The sequence below is a fragment of the Trachypithecus francoisi genome, unplaced genomic scaffold (assembly GCF_009764315.1).
Source record: "Trachypithecus francoisi isolate TF-2019V2 unplaced genomic scaffold, Tfra_2.0 Lachesis_group19, whole genome shotgun sequence".
NCBI classification, from domain to species: Eukaryota; Metazoa; Chordata; class Mammalia; order Primates; family Cercopithecidae; genus Trachypithecus; species Trachypithecus francoisi.
The window spans coordinates 47,857,701-47,871,888 of NW_022681464.1; the positions used below are offsets into that span (position 1 = coordinate 47,857,701).

A 14,188-nucleotide genomic window follows, 5' to 3' on the forward strand; every position below is an offset into this window, starting at 1 on the left:
ACAACATTGTTAATCAATTTTATCTAATTGACATTTACAGAATACTACATTGAACAACAGCAGAATATACATTCCCCTCAAGTTCACATGGAACATTCAACAAGCAGACCCCATGTTGGGCCATTAAATACACCGTAACAAATTCTAAAAAATGAAAATCATGCCAAGTTATGTTCTCAAACTGCAACAGAAGTATACTAGAAACCATTAACATAAAGATAGCTGGGAACTCGCCCCAACCCCAATTATGTGGAAATTAAACAACACACTTCTAAAAAAAAAAATCTTCAAACTTCTAAAAAGAAATTTAAAAATACTTTGAAGTAACTGAAAACAAAAATACAACTTAACAGAATCTGTGGGATACAGCAAAGCAGTGCTTTGAGGACTAAACTTTGACGTTTTTCCTCTTGCCCAAATTCCTGTCTAAGGGGTCTGGGGAGTCACACCCTGCAAACCACGAAATTTCACCAAAGGGGTTTTATTTAACCCTATATAAATGGCTACTTTCCAACTTGACTCTGGCATAACATCACATGACAGATAAAGAAGGAAATCCAAATATTGTACCCCAAAACATGCTTCTTTGCCATATTTTGAAATGATGATCCTGCAAAGCCTTTTTTTTTTGGTGGAGAAAAACTGTATTTGTAAAGACTCTATTAACATAATCAGAACCCCGCTTCCAGGTCTTTTCAATCCTGAAGCGGTTAACTGAGAGTCTAGCACCTTTTAAAGGTCTGAGTGGGAAACACCTGCCATCTATTGTCTCTAAGGGCAGCCACCTGTGAGACTTCATCTAAGCACTAAGAACCTTGGTATCCACAACCCTTATCTTAATTCAGACACTCTTTTCTATTGATTCCAGGTCTTTAGATAATAACTCTTCCAACCAATTGCCAATCAGAAAATCTTTTAATCCAGTTATGACCCATATGTCCCCACTCTGAATTGTCCTGCTTTTCCACATGGAACCAATGTATATGTATACCCTACCTATACTGATTGATGTCTTACGCCTCCCTAAAATGTTTACAGCCAAGCTGTAACCCAGTCACCTTAGGCACGTGTTCTCAGAACTTCTTGAGACTGTCTCAGACCTTGGTCACTCATATTTGGTTCAAAATAAACCTCCTTAAACATTTCACAGAGTTTGACTCTTTCATCAACAGCTTACAGGAAGGATGCACATACTAGAAAAGAAGTAAGATCTATACTCAATACGCTAAGTTACCTCCTTAAGAAACTAGAAAAGAGAAGCAAGCAGAAAGAAATAATAAAAATCAGAGCAGAAAGCAACGAACATGAGGAAAAGAAAACAAAAAATATCAACAAAACCAAAACCTAGTTCTTTGGGGAAAAAAATGAATAAAACTGATAAATCTCTAGCCAAGATAACTAAGAGAGAAAACAAATGACCAATATTAGAAATGAAAGAGGAGTCATAACTGATCCCACAGATATTGAAAAAGTAATAAAGGAATACTATGAATAACTTTAACTCGATGCCTGTGAGAAAAGATCTTATCTGAGGAATGCAAGTATTTTTAACTATCAGGCCCAAAGAGACATTAAAATGAGACCGAAATCACGCCGTACCTCCCCTCACCAACCCACCTCCTCTGAGTTGTGTATTCACCTCTTGAAACTGCTTGTTATTGCCATAAGTAGCTACGAATTAACCTAATAATGCTATAATTCACAATCTATAGCTTCACCAACACATAGCCAACAACTCAATGCTACGTCTGTAAACCAGTGAGAATTCCTGACAAGGAACTCTTTATTAGTTCATTCCCTGTCCCCCACAATTTGGCCTTTAAAAATCCATTGCTTATAACTGCTGCTAGGAAGTGTGTATATTCAGCGCAACTTGAGTCTATGCTCCTGGGTTGCAATCCTCAGGCTTTGCCCAAATAAACCCTCTACTTACAATAATTTCGCTTCAGCTTGTTTCAGGTTGACACCCACAAAATTGATAACTTAGATGAAATAGACCAAGTCCTCAAAAAGACAAATTGCCAAAACCCACACAAGGAGAAACAAAAGACTTTAATAATCTTATATTCATTATTCATTAAAGAAATGGAATCAAAAATTAATAACCTTTCCAAAAAAAAAAAAAGAAAGAACCCGGGCTCAGATTATTTGACTAGTGAATTCTACCAAACATTTAAGGAAAAAATCATACAATTCAGAAAACACAGGCAGAGAAGACTAACTCATTCCATGAGGCCAAAAGTGCCCTAATACCAAAACCAGCTACATAGAATCCAAGAAAGGAAAACTACAGACCAATACCTCTTATAAACATAAAAAGTAAAAATCCTCAACAAAATATTAGCAAGTCAAATCCAACAATGTCTAAAAACAATCATACGCCTTGACCCAGTGGGATTTAATCCAGATATGCAAAGGTAGTTCAACATTTAAGAATCAACTGAGAATAAAAAGGAAATTGTGATCACCCGACTGACTGAATGGACCAGCTCTTGGCCAAGCGGACCCTGGCGAAACCTTGGAAGCTGAGTTCAGGTCACACGCCTGTTACAGGTAGTTTGACAGGTATGCGGGGGCAGGAGAGGGCTCTCTCCCACCCACTAGAGATGTCTGCTGATGGTTCAGCAATTATCACACTACCTTTCTAAAAGTGATAAATTGGCAGCAGGGGCCAGAGAGAGGACAGTTCCTGATGGTCCACAGCTGTTACACTCAAGTGTTAATTGAATGCAGGCACCAGGGAGAAGCAAAAACGGCTTCCAATAAAATCTCAGGTGTTGGATGAGTGAGCCAGGCACACACATTAAGAGACAAAATGGCAGAGTATGACCTTCCAGGAGCACTCCACAGGAAAAGGGAAGAAAGCCTCAGATGGACGTGCATACAACTTCCTAAACACACTGCTCGTGCTCACTTCCCAAGTGTAAGGAGGGCACTGTACATGCAGGTAGCCCACCCTAAGGAGAATCATGGGAAAAGTGTGCAAGACACTGGAAGTGGGTCAGCCTCTGAAGTCCTGGGATCACGGTTAAACACGGCACTTACCCTTCACATGCCCGCTTGGGTCTTTCCCAAGCATACTTTCTTTCCTGTTCTAAAGCTTTTTTGAAAAAACTTTCACTACTTCTCTGAAACTTGCCTCAGTCTCTTTCTCTTCCTTATGCCCATCAGTCAAATTCTTTCTTCTGAGGAGGCAAGAAATGAGATTGCTGCAGACCCGTACAAATTCGCCACTGCTAACTTTTGTATACCTTCCACCAGTAACACACCCTTCAATATACCCCTATCTCACTAACCTCCATTAGGCTTTCTTCCCTAGGAGATAAACAGAAACCGGCTCTCCAAAAGACTCCACACTGATAACGCTGATGACTAGCTTATCTTCCCAGGTACGGAATAAAGACAAGATGAGAGTAATTATTCTGATACAATGACAGGGGCAGGAGGCAGAGAAATTCTAGGCAGACAGGAGCAGGTCCCTGGCAAAAGCCCACGTCCAAGCAGAAAAACCTGAAACCCACAGCCCAAAGTGAGAATTTCCAAACCTGTGTGCCCGCTCTCTCCTAACTGGTTCTTTCTGAATGTCTTGTTATCTACCAATGTCTTGTTGTCTTTTCCAAAACTACCTACAGCCCGGCCCCATCCTGTGCCTATAAAGACCCCAGACTCAGCTGACAGAGGGGAGAAGTGGCTGGGCGTCAGTAAAATCAGCTGGACATCAAGAGAGGCACCTTGACTTCAGAGACAATGGCTGGATGAGGCAGAGAGGCAACTTAATTTCAGGGGACAGCAACCTGCCCTTTTCAGCCCCTTTCCAGCTCCTCTCCCCGCTGAAAGAGGCTTTCATCACTCAATAAAATTCTCCATATTCACCATCCTTCAATCGTCTGCATGACCTCATTCCTCTTGAGCACTGGACAAGAATTCAGGAGGTGCCAAGTGTGGGTACCCAAAAAGGCTGTCACTCTGGCTCTTTACCCTCATTGGCAGAGGGCGGCCACCCCACGTGACTAGCCAAAGGGCCCACTGAGCGGATAGTGCTGCTGTCTGTAGATGGCGGAGCTAGGGCGGCATCGTACCACGGCCACTGGGGCCTTGGGGTCGCAGGCACCCCCACCTGGATGCTGCCACAGGGCCTGCACGGAGTTCGCTCCAGCTTGTGTGAAAGCAGCCGGTTCCTGCACTCACCCGCATGCACGCTTTCTCCCGTGATGGGTGGAGCGCAGCGGACAGACTTTGCTCCTGCTGGCGGCACAGCTGGCCGGTTCCCACGCTCATCTGCTCACATGCTCCCTCCTGTGTGGGGTTGAGTGGGGCAGGCCGAGTAAACAGGGCACCCCTGTCGCAAGTCCTGTGAAGGGGTCAAGAAAATATCCTGCGTCAGTTCCTTCATCCCTCCCTGAGGCATCTGCTTCCCCTGTTCCCTTTTCCTTCAAAGGTTCGCCATATCTTGTGTAAAATGCACATTCACCAGGCACTAAAACCTCACAAGTATGCAAGTTTTCCTGTCACTAAACCTCCTGAGAACCAAAAAATCAGCCACAGATGTGTCTGTAACTTGTGTTTTTTCTGGGCACGCCCTCAAGGTGGCCCAATAAGCCTCCACTGACTGGGACACCTGCCTCAGTCACTCACTTTGGTTATCACAGTCAATGTAACCCACCATATCAACAGGCTAAAGAAATAATATGATCATATGAATTGATGGAGCAAAAGCCTGACAAAATCTAACACCTATTCCCAACACCTATTCATGATTAAAAACAAACTTCTCAGCAAACTTGGAGGGGAACTTATTCAACCTGATAAAGAACATCTACAACAAACCTATTGCTAAACTCACGCATACTTAATGGTGGGAGGCTGGACGCTTGCCCATGGCTGGGAACAAGGCGAAGATGACAGACAACCTGTACCACCACCCTGATTCAACATCACACTGCAAGTCCTGGCTAGTGAAACAAGGCAAGAACAAAAATTTAAAAAGTATCCCGACTGGAAAGGAAGATGGAAAACTTTTCATTGCATGTAGTAGGACCGTCTATGTAGAACATCCAAAAGAATCTATTAAAAGACTCCTAGAACTAATACGCAAGTACAGTGATTTTACAAGATCAAATATATAAAAGTTAACTGTCTATAGATACTAGCAATGATACATAAGAATTTGAAGTTAAAAAATACCATTTATATAATAATATACTCTCCAAAAATACTCAGGTAGTATAAACAAAATATGTATGAGACCTACATAAGGAACTCTGTTTTCTTTCAAACTCTGAAAGAAATCAAAGGTCTAAATAAATGGAGAGACAGTCTACATTCACAGATAGAAAGACTCACTACTGTTAAGATACCAGTTTTTGTCAATATGGTCTACAGATTCAACAATAATATCTGAATCAAAATCCTAGAAAACTGTTTCTTATATCAACAACCTGATTCCAAAGTTTATATGGAAAGCTAAAATACTCAGAACCACCAACAAAATACTGGAGAAGAACAAGGATTGACATTTGTTAGTAGACTCACATTATTAGACTTCACCAAAAAGCAGAATCTGTGAAAGAAAAAATTGGTAAGTTGGACTTCACTAAAAATAAAAAACACCTACTTTGCAACAGATACTGCTAGGAGAATGAAAAGACAAGTCACTAAGCAGAAAATATTTGTAAAACATGCATATGATAAAGGACTTGTATCCAATACAGTCACATATCGCATAGCTTCAGTTTCAGCCAGCAATGGACAGCATAAAAGATGGTGTCGTAAGATAAGAAAGTGGAAGGCCGGGCACGGTGGCTCAAGCCTGTAATCCCAGCACTTTGGGAGGCCGAGACGGGCGGATCACGAGGTCAGGAGATCGAGACCATCCGGGCTAACACGGTGAAACCCCGTCTCTACTAAAAAAAAAATACAAAAAACTAGCCGGGCAACGTGGCGGGTGCCTGTAGTCCCAGCTAGTCAGGAGGCTGAGGCAGGAGAATGGCATAAACCCAGGAGGCGGAGCTTGCAGTGAGCTGAGATCCGGCCACCGCACTCTAGCCTGGGTGGCAGAGCGAGACTCCGTCTCAAAAAAAAAAGATAAGAGAGTGGAAAAATTCCTATTGCTTAGTGACATCATATTCATGTGTTTGTGGTGATGACAGTGGAGGCAGAAGACAGTGATACTGATGATCCTGCCCCTGGGTAGGCCCAGGCTAATGTGTGTTTGTGCCTTCATTTTTAACAAAAAGTTTAAAAAATAAAATAAAAGTAAAAATGTCAATAGGCAAAAGCTTATAAGGATAAAAATAAAGGTAGGCTAGGGTTAATTTATTAGTAAAGAATTTTTAAAAAATAAACTTAGTGTAGCCTAAGTGTACGGTGTTTATAAAGTCCACAGTAGCATATAGTAATGCCCTCGGCCTCCGCACTCACTCACTGACCCACCCAGAGCAACTTCCAGTACTGCAAGCTCCGGGTCATGGTAAGTACCCTGGCACAGGTGTATCAACTTTTATACTGTATTTTTACTGTACCTTCTCCCCATTTAGGTATGTTTAGACACAAAAATATTTACACTGTGTTACAACTGCTTACAGTATTCAGTACTGTGCTGTACAGGTTTGTGGTCTAGGAGCAATAGGCTGTTCCATCTCGGTTTGTGTAAGTACACTCTGTGCTGTTCTCACAACGACAGAACTGCCTAACTATGCATTTCTCAGACCACATCTCTGTGAAGCAGCGTGTGACTGTACACAAAGAACTCTTAAAACTCAACAATAAGAAAACAACCCATTTACAAAATGAGAAAAAGATCTGAACAGAGACCTCATTAAGATCTACGGATGGCAAAAAACACAGAAAAAGATGTTCAATGCCACATCATTAGAAAATTGCAAATTAAAAACAGTAAGACACTACTACAAACTTATTACAATGCCTAAAATCCAAAAACATTAACACCACCAAATGCTGGTGAGGGTGTGAAGCAAAAGGAACTCTCACTTACTGTTGGTGGGAATGCAAAACAGTGCAGCCACTTTGGAAGAGAGTTTAATAGGTTCTTAAAAAGATAAACATACTCTTACCATACAATCCAACAACTGGCCAGGCATGCTGGCACACACCTGTAATCCCAGCTACCAGGGAGGCTGAGGCACAAGAATCGCTTGAACTTGGGAGGTGGATGATACAGCCTGGGAGACAGAGAGAGACTCTGTCTCAAAAACAACAACAACAACAACAACAAAATCCAACAGTCAAGTTCTATTTACGTAACCACATGAACTGAAAACTTACGCACCAAAAAACCTGCACATAGATGTTTAAAGCAGCTTTATTCATAATTGCCAAAACTTAGAAGCAACCAAGATGTCCTTCAGTAGGTGAACGGATAAACAAATTGTGGCACCTTCATACAAACAGAACATTCTTCAGTAATAAAAAAAGTGCTATGAAACCATGAAAAGACAGAGAGGAACTTTAAATGCATGTTGCTACGTCAAAGAAGCCGGCTTAAAAAGGTTATTCCAGGAAATCACACTTGCCATACTCTCACACCAAACAGCTTTTGGCTTTTGGTACCGTGGCTCACATCTGTAATTCCAGCTTAAGAATGAAGAACTGGCCGGGCGCGGAGGCTCACGCCTGTCATCCCAGCACTTTGGGAGGCCAAGGCAGGTGGATCATGAGGTCAGGAGTTCGAGATCAGCCTGACCAACATGGTGAAACGCCGTCTCTACTAAAAATACAAAACTTAGCTGGGTGTGGTGGCGGGCGCTGCAATCCCAGCTACTCAGGAGGCTATGGCGGAAGAACTGCTTGAACCCAGGGGGCAGAGGTTGCACTGAGCCGAGATCACGCCACTGCACTCCAACCCGGGCGACAGAGTGATATTCCATCTCAAAAGATGAAGAAAAAAAAAGAATTAAGAATTAATTCAGATTAAGAATATCTGAATATCCTAGGATCCTAAGAATATCTGAGGATCCTAAGATCCTAAGATTAAGATCCTAAAATCAGGAATTAATTCAGATTAAGAATATCCAAATATCCTAAGATTCATTCCTTTCCCCCTCTTCTTTTCATTTATTGCAGAGACAGGTGAGTCCAAACTGCTTTTGCAAGCCCCCCGCCATTTTGCAGATCTTGGTCAAAGCGAAACATTCCCCAGGGGCTGGGACCGTGAGAAACACCCTGCCTCGCCACGTGACCACGAGGCACAGGAACGTTTTTATCACACCCTGCCAGGCAAAGGCCCCACTGAAGGAACATCCCTATCGTATCTTGCTGGGCAAAGGGCCCAAGGAACACACCTGGCCAAACCGCCAGATTATGGAAACATCTCAGCAATATCCTCCCGGCAGCAAGCCCTACCACTCAGACCTCTCGCCCCCCATACCTGTAAGCACTCCAGCCTATAAGTGGCAGTGGGTACTGGCATTAAACTGGCCCCCACCTCTCAGGTTTCTGCTGGACAGAAATGCCCGCAGTTGCTGTAGAGCCACCCTCTTTCTGTGTGTGTCTTTCTTTAACCTTCGTCTTCCCTTCAAAACCTAACAACAGGGACTCGCTATGTGGCCCAGGCTGGTCTCAAACTCTGACCTCACGCTATCCCACTTTAGCCTCCCAAAGTGCTGGGATTACAGGCGTGAGCCACCGTGCCTGGCCTCGATCTCTTTCTTAATCACATTTTGGCTGCTGTTTTAAATCACATTCAGTTTGCTGCTTAGAGAAAGGACACAGGTGTGCAGTTTGCTGATAGTACCTTCTGGGTTCTTATTTTCCTGCTCCCTAACGCACTGATGGCTCCAATTTAATTTCTATTATATAATCCACCTCCTTCAGCCTACTCTGCGTTGGGGGCGTTCTAACACCACATAAACACGCTGAATGGAGGATGGAGCTGCGGCAAAATTCTTAATTCTCAGAAAAGATTAAATTATGTCCCCCTAGTGAATTCCTATGGAAATTCATTAATAATTCATTCATTTCCAGAGCAGTCTTAAATGTCAAGTGTACCACTTAAAAAAAATCAACGATTTTTCCAAAATCACTAGATAAATCTATTCATTTATAAAAAATATTTATATCTTCATATCTTTTCAGAGGATCTGAGCCATAGTTATTACCTGTAGTGGTGACATAAACCCAAAATCCAGTTCCCTTGCATCCTCTCCTTTTCACTTCTGACAGGCTGCAATAAGAATGGAGGCTTTGCCATCAGAAAGACCTGAGTGCTAACATTTTCTTAGCCTTCTCCTTATCAGTAAAACTAAGTTATCCTCTTATCACGTGGTATTTATGATGAGATAAATGAGACGGTTAAGTGTCTAGCACTTACTATGCTATACCAGTAACTATTAGTTCTAGCTCCCTTCTTCATCTTCTCATCTATGACCTGGTCAAACCAAGATCATATTCTTCCTTCATCTAAACTTTTACCATTATTTAATTTGGGTGACCATGCAAAATCCTACGCTAAGGGTAAAAAAACTCTTTTTCTTTCTCTACTCTCACACTCAATGTAGAATACTTCTACAACTGAATGTGAAGGAGTTTTCTCCACACATCAAGCAATTCTCCGGAGGACACCAACTGGGTATCCTATAATTCAATTTAATTCTGATACTGTCTTATTTGAGTTAAGAGTCAGAATCCACAGATCAAGGGCTCAGTCCTACAACACTACTCCTACTCCCCACGTCAGATGCAAATCACAAGCAGTAAGTTGTTACCAATACTTCTCAACAGGCTATACATTCAAGTTCCCACCTTGGGTTCAATTAATTTGACAAACTTTCCATTGGAGAAACTAACAAGACTTACAGGCCAGGTTTTAGGCAGAATTATAGTTAGGCCCTGGCCAGGATCCATGTGCTGGTGCACTCTGGCCCACTTCCCTATAGCTGCTGAGAGTCACATAGCATGCTGAACCACCTGCTCCCCACTGTTCCTATAAACGGAATCTCTGACACTGGATCTTTTAACCTAAGAATTGGTTGAGATGTTTTCCAGATCCTGAATTCCAGCAAAACAGCTCACACCAAACTGTCTGAAGACTCCCACCAAGGAACGAACTCAGCAAAGGAATGTCGTTTCTTCATCTCCCTGTCACCAGACTTCACCTCTCACTTCTCGATTAATCAGCAATCCCCACACTTTAGCCCATCACTTGTCCAGACTCCTTAAAATCTCCATCTCTAAACCTCTCGAGGAGGCAGATTTGAAGTTCTTAAAGCAAACTAAATATGGCTTAAGAAGGACTCCATACTTGTATGTTTGAGTCCTTGTGGACGAACTGTAACCTAGCTTAATAGGCAGACAAGATTGAAAACCGAACTTAGGAGTATGCACCTGTACAACAGCCAAGTCTTGACCAACTGCAGTGGCCAGCCATACTTCAACCACTCAGAGACTGCTAAGTGTTCAAATAAGGCAAATGCCAACCTGCAGCCAATCCAGCTGTTTCTATACCTTGCTTCCGATTTCCATATATCATTTCCCATTTTTTGTCTATAAATCTTCCACCACGTGGCTGCATGGGAGTCTCTCTGAATCTGCTTTGAGTCGGGGGGCTGCCTGATTTGTAAATCATTCACTGCTCAATTAAACTCCTTTAAATGTCATCCAGCCTAAGCTTTTAACAGATGGTGTCAGAAGTGGGATCCGAAGTAGAGCTTCTAATGACCCCCAGGAGCGCTGAATGAACAAGCAATGTACCTGCTGGACCCACTTGTGTCCTCCTATCTCTCAGAGCAGCTGGGAATCCTGGTTCGTTCTCTCTCAGATTTCGGAGTTCTACACATTTGTGTTTTGAGCTCTCGAGTTTCTCTGAGCAAATTTCTGATCCAACTGGGTTTAGAAATCGCAACAGAGATTGAACTGGGTTCAGGATCAGATTGGACCCGGTAATTAACTGGTTTGGATCCAGTTAGAGGCCTCTTACATCTGACTGGGTCAGAAAGAAAGTGGTGGTAAATGGTAATATTGCAGGGGGTATAAAATTTGGTTTTTAAAAATTTGCAACAATTTTTGTGTTCTACCCTCCTTTGTTTCATTTTTCTTGTGTGTTTAGGTAGGGAAAAAAAAATCATTGGCTAAGTTAATCAAGGGAACCTGAGGGTAAAGCCAACATTTTAGACAAAAATAGGATCCTTAATTTCTGGAAATCTAAGTTCCTTCCAGCTTATACATTAGGCACAGAAAGCAGCAAAGTCTTACAGAATGGCAAAATCTTACTAAAGCTAACTTATAGTGGAACGGTCTGAATAAACAACAATGCATTGAAGTGCATTTAAAAATGAGGGCTCTCAGAAATTAAATCTATTAACCTTTTAGCTTAGTTATTATCCAGATCCAGAGGAAATAGACTGCAGTATCAATTGGCTGACTTTGGATAAGTAATGGGGTACATTTTACCTGAGTAAAGGATGGTACTGGGTTAGAGGCCCTCCCCTCAGTAAAGTCTCTCTTGGACAAAAAATGGGTTAAAGATGACAGGGCCCAATCAGGAGAAAATTTGAACCTTGCCAGTTAGATATTTGGCGCCCCCATGCAGCTGGTTGGGCAGCAACTTGCAAAATCAAGAGACTTTTACCTGTGGTTCCACAAAATAGAAAAAGATGATTTTGCTTTGTTTGTTGCGGCTTGGACCCCAGGGCTGTGGTGCGGCCAGCCAGGTCACAGGGCTGCTCAGAGGAAGCAAACTCAGAAGCCTGGCATGTCAGCCAAAGGGTAAGAATTTCTTACCAGTCAGCCTTCTACCTCTCTTTCCCTGTGCAAGCTGGTTGAATGAATGGTAAAAATCAGTTTATCTCCTGTAAAGTTTTCAGTAATAGGAAAAAGAATTTATCAGGCCAGTCTTAAGCTGTAGACAATTTGGTATGCTCGCTTTATGTGTCTTCCTGTATCTTTTTTTTTTTTTTTTTTGAGACAGTCTTGCTCTGTCGCCCAGGCTGGAGTGCAGTGGCCGGATCTCCACTCACTGCAAGCTCCACCTCCCGGGTTCCCGCCTTCTCCTGCCTCGGCCTCCCGTGTAGCTGGGGCTACAGGCGCCCGCCACCGCGCCCGGCTAATTTTTTTTTGTATTTTTAGTAGAGATGGGGTTTCACCATGTTGGCCAGGATGGTCTCTATCTCTTGACCTTGTGATCTATCCGTCTTGGCCTCCCAATGTGCTGGGATTACAGGCATGAGCCACCGCACCCGGCCCTTTCTGTATCATTCTGTCATAAAGACAGTGAACTTAGAATAGAGCACGGGCTTGAAACCCGTAAGCCCACTGCTTAAGAAGGCCCAGCAAGCTGGTCAGTAACAGACTTTGCTGCGGGTCCCTCAAACAAACAAAAAACCTGTATGAGGTCTCCATCTTGTTTGACGTCCTTGGGAGCCTGATCCTGTGACCACGTGGCTACACTTTCTCTTGGTCTCCGCCTTCCAGGGAACAGGAATTTTAAGGTTCATGTCATAGGTAGCTCTAAAAATCATCCTGAGTAGTTAAAAACCCTTGCAAGCTCAAAATTAACTACTCTAGACTCCTTCTGGAAAGCGCAGTGGAGGCTGCCCAGTGCTGTAGCTCAGCAGCTAAGGTTTTCTCCTTTCATAGTGGTGATCTGAGTCCAATTCCTGGCTTAGGGAAGGAGTTCTTTCTTGTTTGATATCTGCGTAACTGATACCATTTGCTGATTCTCTTCCCCTCCAGGAACCGTCTAATTCTCCTTTCTCAGAGCACCTGTGAGGCTGCTTTTGCTAAAGTTTAAATGCCAACAGTATCAGCCATTTAACTTGGCTAAAATTGGGTAACAGGAAATTTAAAAGGACTTAAAAAAAAAAGAGTGCTGTGGTTAAAAGTCAGCTTAATTACAAGCAGATATTTAAGCTCTAACAGCATGGGACCCCTTGGGAAAAACAGGAGGCACCAGAGACCCTATTTTGGGAAAAACTTCTGTTTTCCTCATGAAACCTCAGGAATTGGAAGTGGATAGATTCCTTTCAAAATCTAAGGCTCTGTATTGTTTTGCATCGTAGTATCTAACATTTTTTACTTTTGGGGATATCAGCAATTGCTTCACATTATGAAAGAGCTTTGGTATGTAATAATTAGGTAGGAAATACACTTTTAGGGATGTCTGGTGCCAGCTATGGGGAAATACTGAGCTCTGCACGTTTGCATCAGAGAAGCATGCTCTTGGCAACCTGGGAAGTATGGAGATGCCCCCAACCCCACTGAAAGGGAAGACTCCTGTAGGAGATGGGCTAACTACAAATGGGCTTATTGGTTTTCGGTTGCCCTACAATTAAATGCATGGTAAAAGCACTGCACTGTCTTTCCCAATAGTATCTCCCTCTTTTGGGGGACCCATAAAAATGGGACCCTTAATTTTGGGGATCTGTTTTTGCCTTCCAGCTGTGCCTGCTTATTAGGCACTAGAAACTGCATGTTTCCCTAGCCAGTTCTTCCAAAGACTCCACCCTAAAGCCAGTAACCCAATTAAGAAACTTAGAAACTAGGAAATAAACAAATCTTACAACTACTTAATTTTCTTCCATCTGTCTGTGTAGTTATATATGCGTTGTGTGTATAGTGTTTACGTAAAAAAGCTCTAATCAATTGCCTTAAAGAAAAACAAGTACTTAAATATTTTGAAAGAAAAATAAAAACTGTAGTATCTTTTAGTTCACATAACTTTAGTGATCTTTGGGAAATAAAAACAGCTTGGAAGGTTATTGGTAAAATGAAAACATGTGGTCCAAATTGTGATGGTCAGATATTAGGTTTGCTAAATGCTTTAAGGTCATAAACTACTGGCCTTTTAAAAAAAAGAGATTTTAGGCCGGGCGCGGTGGCTCAAGCCTGTAATCCCAGCACTTTGGGAGGCCGAGGCGGGCGGATCATGAGGTCAGGAGATCGAGACCATCCTGGCTAACCCGGTGAAACTCCGTCTCTACTAAAAAAAAAGAAAATACAAAAAACTAGCCGGGCGAGGTGGTGGGTGTCTGTAGTCCCAGCTACTCGGGAGGCTGAGGCGGGAGAATGGCATGAACCCGGGAGGCAGAGCTTGCAGTGAGCTGAGATCCGGCCACTGCACCACTCCAGCCTGGGCGACAGAGCGAGACTCCGTCTCCAAAAAAAAAAAAAAAGATTTTATATAAGAAACCATTTTGTATGGTAAATTCTTTTCCCAAAGTAAAATAACCAGTTG

General features: G+C 42.6%; 1 protein-coding gene across 6 annotated transcripts in view; it reads right to left on the bottom strand.

Annotated features, from left to right (window-relative positions):
- FAM210A (family with sequence similarity 210 member A) overlaps positions 1-14,188 on the bottom strand; it is a 60,579-nt gene that overhangs the window by 22,522 nt on the left and 23,869 nt on the right. For 2 of the 6 annotated variants that reach the window (XM_033178441.1, XM_033178439.1), the window contains one exon: positions 4,189-4,351. The exons of 3 other annotated variants lie outside the window; for them this stretch is intronic. The gene's annotated coding sequence lies outside the window, so the exon portion shown is untranslated. Of the gene's footprint in view, positions 1-4,117; positions 4,352-14,188 lie in introns of all 6 variants that reach the window. One more of the 6 variants, XM_033178440.1, reaches the window with a different exon arrangement.